We start from the raw sequence: 7,944 nt of genomic DNA, 5'->3' as shown, positions 1-7,944 counted from the left end.
TGGCCACCTATAAGTTTATCGGGGTACTCATCAGGATCTGGGGTAACGTCTATTCACCAGAGTGCCCCAAGGGATGACAAGATCGAACGGTTACGAACTCCACTGCTACCAATTCAGGCTGGACATAAGGAAGAACTTCTTTACTGTCCGAGCCCCCAAGGTCTGGAATAGACTGCCAGCGGAGGTGGTTCAAGCACCCACTTTGAACATCTTCAAGACACATTTGGATGCTTATCTTGCTGAGCTCCTATGACCCCAGCTGACTTCTTGCCCCTGGGGCAGGGGGCTGGACTCAATGATCCTCTGGGGTCCCTTCCAGACCAAATGTCTATGAAATCTGTAAAAACCTGGTAGCAAATTTTGCCCCAGTGCTGCAAATTAGCAGTACCATGCATGGTTTAGCATGCAGCACATGTGAGTTGTGGTGCTCCAAAGAGATTTGCAGCCCCATAAACTGCATGTGCCTGCATAGCTGGATTCACCCCAGGAGCTGTCATTTTCTCTTCTTCTCCCTACAACTCCCATGATGCTTCAGTCTCTCTTTTTCATGAGGAGATGCTATATAGAGCACGGAGTTGCCAGCTTTGGTGCATTAGGTGGGAGATGCTGTTCAGCTACAAAACTCTTAGTGAAAAACAGGGACAGAAAGAGCAAAATGAAACTGCCATAAGGCATCATAGTTTTCTGTTTCAGCCATCCTTTTGCTTTTGGCTAAAGATGTTGATAAAAATGATATTGTCTGTGGTAAGTAGGCATTTTTCCAGGAAGTAAGTTATTTTATCAAAACTCTATTTTCTGTCAGAAGCCATTTCAAAAGATATTCAATCAGCCCTATAATTAAGTTTATATCAGTACTAAGAAAAAAGCAGCTGAGAAAATGATGATCAATAGATTTGCGAAAGCATCTTGATGGATATAATGTGATGGGGACACAGTGACACAGATTTTTCAGAGAACATTATGCTTCTTTCTCTTTTGTCAGCGTTCTCTAAAAGAGCTAGCAGGAGAGAGAGATAGGACAAAGAAGTATTTAAACTTTCAAAAGAGGGTTGATAATGTTCCACATAAGAGACTATTAAGGAAAATTTTGTAACCACAGGTTGAGAGGTACAATCCTTATATAAATGAGAAACTGGTTTAGACACAAAACTATGAGTTGGAATAATGCATGTACTATATCTCTGCATAGAGAGAAGCTAAAAGTAGGCTCTTCCAAGAATTAGGACTTGGACTAGTGCTATTCAATATGTTTTGAACACCTGGAGTTAAGGAGAATAATGAAGCCACATGATAATTTGGGAGACTGCCTCTGTACAGCTTCTGAGCTCTGTTGAAAATGAACTCTCTGTATGAATGTATGTTGAACTAAACTCCATTTAGTTTTCTAAATGTCATTTTTATGATAGCACCGCTCTATGCCTTTGTGTTGGCTGTTGCATCCATGTAGAGTCAGCACACACTTGGGAGTGGCAGGAGAAATTTTTATACCTGCCAACACAGTAGTGTCAGAGAGTCATTAATCCAGGATGATGATCCTTTCACATGGAAACACCCTTTGATAAACAACTGGTCATTGCAAGGACAAACTTGTTGTTTACCTCTGAATTTAAGTGGGGTACTGCCCAAGCAACAAGACTGGGGCTTTTGAGCACCTAATTGGGTTTGTGAAGCTGGGTGGGTGGGAAGGGATTGGAGCATCAGCTATCAGCTTCCCATTAGAAAGTGCTCTTAAAAAATCCAACAACTTTCACCTCCTTCCTCATAATTGTGTTTACTTTTATCACATTTTATTTCAATGTAACTTTAAAAAAAAAGGGGAAAAGTTGATAATGGAAAGCCTTAATTTCTTATTTCAAAATTTATTAAAAAAATTAAAAAGGATTAAAATTAAAATGAAACATTTTGAATTGAAATGAAATATTTTGAAATTTGGGCTTTTTGTTCTGTTTCAGTAAGAAATTATTTTTGACATTTTGAAAACCTCATGTGACAGAAAATTTTATGCCCGGAACTTTAAGTGAGAGCCTTGACTGACCAGATATAGTGCTATTTTCAGGCAGCCTGGAAGAGGTCTTATGTTGCTATGATCATCAGAAGGAGTATAGTCTATCTCTAGGCAAGGCTGTTTATCTTGAGTAGGTCACCAAAGCTGGATTTTTTAGGGGAATTCAAAAGAATCAGAGCCACGACCCAGTTTGCTCTTGAAGGCATCTGGTTTCTCTCTTCTCCCACTGTGGGGCAGCATACAAAATACAGAATGGAAGAAAATGGCAGCAAGAGAAGTCCTGAATTACTTTCAGGGGGCCTCCCTGCCTCACACTCACATGGGGTGAGAAGGGGAGGATGCAAGGTTGTGTGTGAGGTGGAGAGGAGCAGTTATGAATGGAGAGAGAAGAAGATTGGGTCAGTGGAAAAGAGAATGAGCAAGGTAAGGGGCAGACAGAGAGAAGCTGAATTCCAAGGAATATTCCTTGACTGAATCCCTTGGCCATTCTGCATTCCTGCCTTGGTAGCACAGATCTCTACTTTGTCTCTTTCTGCTCCAGTTACAGTCCGGCAGCACTTCTGGGATTTCTTTCAGGTAGCTATTGCAGAGACAGACAAATGGTGTTCCTAAAGGGCCCACTATGATTATCTGATCTGACCTCTGTTACAGAGAATTTGCCCTAGTATTCTTTGCATAAGTCCCACAGTTTCCATTCAGAATATAGCCCATCATTTAGGAAGACATCCAGTCTTAATTAAAAAAGACCAAGCAATGGAGAATCCATCATATCTCTCAGTAAGTGGTTCCATTGGTTCATTACCCTTGGCATTAGATATTTGAGCCTTATTTCCTGTCTGAATTTGTACATGATATCAGGGTAAGGCAGCACTCTAATGAGACTACCCCCAACAAGGATGGGGGGAGGGGAAGCAAATAACTCTACTAAATACTGTGTCACTTTAATCACTTTAGTTTATGTTTTAATTGGCTGGACATTCTGCCACCTTCTAATGGGTTGCCAAGGTGTGTTTTTTTTCTCTTCTTTTCTTTTTTATTTAAAGACAAAGGACCAACAAGACAATTATAAAGCATCTGAAAGGTCAGATTGGTACCTTCCACGCCCAGCTGTCTTTCACAGAATGTCTGCATGATTAAAAACCTAATTCTTGTGATCAAGATTATAATGAGAAGAGAAAATGAATGCAGGGTGCAATATAATGAATGCACAAATAGAAGGAACAAAATGTCACAACATGAATATATTCTCGCAGCATTGATTGCTAACATAAAGCACAACATGATGAATAGTAATGACGCACACCTAACACAGACTACCGTTTCACCATTCATTGTCATCTTTTGTCATCCTCTTTGGATGTCATTTGGCTTTGCTTTGCTATACTTTTTAAGGATCTGTCCTCTATTTCATGTCCACTGCTCCTTGAGAGAAACACAGGACGATAACATTCAGAATTTTGATATTCTTATTCTGAAGTCCCTGGTTAAAATTTTCAAAAAGGTCTACTGAATAAAGCGTGTATGTGTTTTTCCAGGCATTTAAATGATTTCAAAGGTGCAGAGTGCCCAACAATCCCCACTGTCTTCCCTAGGAGTTCCAAGTACTTGGGACTTCTGAAAAACCAGGCAACTTATTTAGGTATGGAAATACGAATTTTGAAGCCTAAGTCTAGGCTGTTCTTTCTTGATATTCTGGGCTACACTCTGCTGGAGTTCTAACTTTTTTCCAATAATGTCTACCCTTTCACTTCCTATGGGGCTGTAATAGGTCAGATGAGTTGATACTGAGTGAATCTTTCCTTCATTGATAACAATATTACAAAGGCAAGCTTGGAAATCCTCCAGCTTTCAAACTCTTGAATTTAAAGCATTTAAAACCTTTTTTCCCCATAAACACTCCAACCCCTGTTTTCAAGAAACAAAATAAAGTCCCTGAACTTTGTAGCTCCTTCTCGTCCTGAATAAATATCTCAGTACCGATGCTTACATTCTTACTCCTGTGTCCCACTTCATATGACTCTCATAATGGATGAAAGAGTGTTTGCAGGGTGAGCCATGATCTGCTATGATTCCTCAGTGAAATTATTGTGATGAATCACCATTGTCAATGATTTTTGAATGAGACAAATCCCAAACTAATTTGCTATCTGCAATCCAAATGTAATAGGCCTATAGATCATAAATCTTCTGCAAGAAAATATGCCTCCATTCTGTATCAGTCAATAAACAAAAGTGTTATTCATCCTTTCCTGCACAAGAGCAGCAGTGGAGAATATAATTAGAAGGTGAGTGAGAAATTGGGCAGAATATAAAAAGCATAGTACATAATGCTGGGATTCAAATTGATTTCACCAAGGTATCAGTTATTTACATGTGACAGAAATCATTATGCACAGTATATGTGCCATGCAAGTTCTTCAAATCAATATTGTAACTCATTTAGAGCATATTATAGGATTGTGCTGAGTTATGAACATAAGCACAGGAAAACCATGATCTAAAGGAAGTTAATGTAATTTAACTGGGGACGTGGAGTGAGCAGCAAATATTTGGTTAGGTCATAATATGTTAATGGTGACAATATGAGCAAAGAATTTCAGTCAAAGCCCGGAAAAAGTAAATGGCATCAACTTTAGATCATTGTCAGGTCTGCCTCTAAACTTCACTTTTGAAAAACAAAGGAAAAAAATACCAGTTTAGGGAGGGAGGAGAAGGGGGACATAAGGGGGAAAGGGAGGTGACTTATTTCTTAGTCCTGCTTTTCTTGCTCTAATCCTCACAATCCTATTCTACGGGGTAATGTAACAAGGATGTATGAGCTTCATATAAAACGCACTGGTCTGACATGGGCAATGCAGGAGGGCAGAGTAGATGGTCATTAGGGTTGTTTATGTCTTTAAAATCTACTAAACTCACGAGTGTGGGCAACAAAAAGAGTTAAGAAGACTGTGTGGAAAGTAGCATTGCAGCCTATTTTCACATCTTGGCTACTTGTGATGTCCCTCACCTACTCCACAAGTTTGCACTACAAGAACTGCCTGCTGCTGATCACAATGGAGGCGAATAACATCTATGAAAAGTGAAAGGAACAGCAAGCTGCACTCAGGTGTTACTTTTAGTATGGTCTATGAAACAGTGACAAGGGTAACCTGCACTGGATACCAACCTGTTCGTATGCATTCACTGCTGATGCCTGATACTAACAACAGTTGATGTTTGTAATGGAGGCAAAGCTTAAATGAAGGAGAACTGAGGAAAAGAAGATGCTGTGGAGTTCACTGCCACAGGCTGGAATTGAAGCAAAAAATAAGTTTATTTGGTAAAAGGCTGTTTAGAAATGTATATAATAATTATTACCAGTAGGTTTGGAAAGGGATATAAAGCCTTATGCTTAAAAACTTGCACTAATCTCTGGCTAAGGAGAAATTCCTGCATCTACCTCTAAAACCTTTTCACTGGTCCTGCTTCCAGGAAAGGTTCAAGATGAGAGAGCTCTCTGGATGTGGTCCAGTCTGTCCACTCCTGTGTTCCTACAGGAATAAACATGCAGTTCCCAGAAAAATAAGCATAAAGGTAGTGCCACTGGATTCCCTGTTTGTTTCTTGGAGAATTTGCGACTAAAGGAACTTGCAATGACTTTTCCAACAGTTGAATGCTTTTGCTAACCCCTCATCTTGCAGAACACAACTGGAGATCCAAGAATCACCTTGAGGTCTCGTGTGCCAACCCTGAAGCCCCAGAAACTGGCACAAGAAGGAAGGGGGGAGTTTCCACTTTTATTAAGAAAATCATAGGAGTTTGGGTCACAAGCCAACGGGCCAAAGGGAGGGAACAGGTAAAAGGTAAAGAAACATCAACACTGTGGTAACGTACTTAGCACTTTAATTCCACCCCCTACACACCTCCAGAGATGTCCTCAGGTGTCCTCAGACAAGCCATTGGTCCCTAGAGAGCTCAAACAGCACCCTACAGGGGTGCCCCCGAGTCTGAGTCCAGCTCCTTCAGTCCACAGTCCTGGCTGACCGACTGAGTCAGTGAGACTCCAGCTCCACTGTGCACTCCTTTGTGTAGGGATGTCCAGATTCCATGTGCACACTGCTCTTTCTTGCCTTTACTCCAGGCTCAAGCCTCCTCTTCCTTTTTGCCTTGCGTTCAAACTCCTGGGGTTTTCTGGGAGTTTTAGTCCACATTACCTTCACATACATTACTCTGGGTTCTTTCTTTCTGACCTTTATCCAGTAACAAACGATTCTTTCAGTGACCTGGGTGTAGGCCCACTGTCTTTGACAAATTAGCACAAGAATAATGCTTGGACCATATTAATATAACTTGTTCCAATAAAGGATCCTAAGAAGGAATGGACTCCAGCTTGCTTCCCCATCACTGTATGGGCTCTGTGGGCTCAAGCAGAATGCAAAGCACATAAATGGAGCAGATTTTACTATGAGCAGACTTGATTATGAGCATGCAGAAGAACTGGAACAGTGGAATAAGCTAGTCCTATTTTACACAACTTCTGTAATTCTGTAACATGATAATCTCTATGGCTTGTTAAGGGAACAAAAACAGAAAAAATGGTGCAACTCTCCATAAAATCTGGGTTTACATCATCACTGGGAAAGGTATAGGTGTGCTCCTTCTCATTCATTTTTTTCACACCATCCGAAACTCATCCACTGGGATAGTTGTCAGTTTGTCTTTAGTAGCTAAACATATAGCATGGAAGTGATTCCACTCAGTGGAGCCAGGTGAGAGTCAGGGCTGAAATGTTCTTGGGTATCACTGGTAACAAGCCTTCTTATAAAGATCACCTGCGGACTAAAAAGTTACAGAGGACCAAACTGCGATTAGTCAAAACATTACTGTGCAGAACAATTGAGATAAGTGAAGATCAGACACACACATACACACTTGTTTATACAGGTACTAAATGACTTCACAGTAAGGACTGCACAGTCAGCATCTCGTGTAGACACAGCCTGGCTGAGCCAATCACAGAAGCTTTATCTTTTGCTACACTGCAGCAAGCTCAAGGCCAGCGAAGCAGCTAAGGGCACTGCTGTAAAAACCTGATTCTCGTACCTATATGCCAGTTCTTAGGATGGCTGAGAAGGCCATATGCTGCGCTCATAGTCCTCCTGCAGCAAGCTTCCCAGTGAAAATCAGCACCAGGGATGTATGCTGTGTTTCCTGTCTTTGTTTATCCTTTCTGTCCCTTTAGTGGATGTATCGTATTTTGTTTTCAAGGAAACAGAATTTAATTTTACCAAGGACAGCAACAAATGTGCCAGACCATCTCTGCTGTCAGATTTGTCTCTTGAAAACAGCAATAGATACCATGTGAACAAATGTCAAGCAGGAGAGGGAGCTTACCACCTCATACAAGCTATCTGGCTACAGGGAAAAGGCAAGGTCGGTAATATTCAAGCCTTACTTATATTTCAAAGATTTAACTGTTTATTTTTCTTCTCTTTTGTTCTTCATTTTAAATGTTTAAAAGGTTTTCAGTTGGGGTTGCAACAATGGGAGTCACTAGTGATAGCTCAACATGAGACTCCAGAACTCGCTGTGAAGGTCGTCACAGTGAACTTGGGTTTGAGAGACATCTTATCCTCTGCTGAGCCTGAGGCTCTTGCCACACCCTTCATTTCAACACAATATTCCCCGGATCTTAGCTTCCAAGCTGAGGGAAGTAGACCGACTGTGCCAGATACTTCTGGAGGGACCAAGATGGTGGTAGTAGCTGGGTGCTGGCCTTTCTCTTACGCACAATCCATTGGAGTCAGCTAGTGGTGTTGCTGGCTGGCAGAGGAAGGGAACTCTCCATGGTCTGTAAGGTGCCAGCTCTGGAGGCACAATCCTTGCTCTTTCTGTCTGAGGATGGAGTATCAATGCACCACCTGACACAAAATTGGAGCTGATGGCCCAATTAAGCCCCT

This window comes from Crocodylus porosus, unplaced genomic scaffold, assembly GCF_001723895.1.
Source record: "Crocodylus porosus isolate Cpor-Errol unplaced genomic scaffold, CroPor_comp1, whole genome shotgun sequence".
Taxonomy (NCBI): Eukaryota; Metazoa; Chordata; order Crocodylia; family Crocodylidae; genus Crocodylus; species Crocodylus porosus.
The sequence above is the reverse complement of the archived record's forward strand: the minus strand, read 5'-3'. Positions refer to the sequence as shown.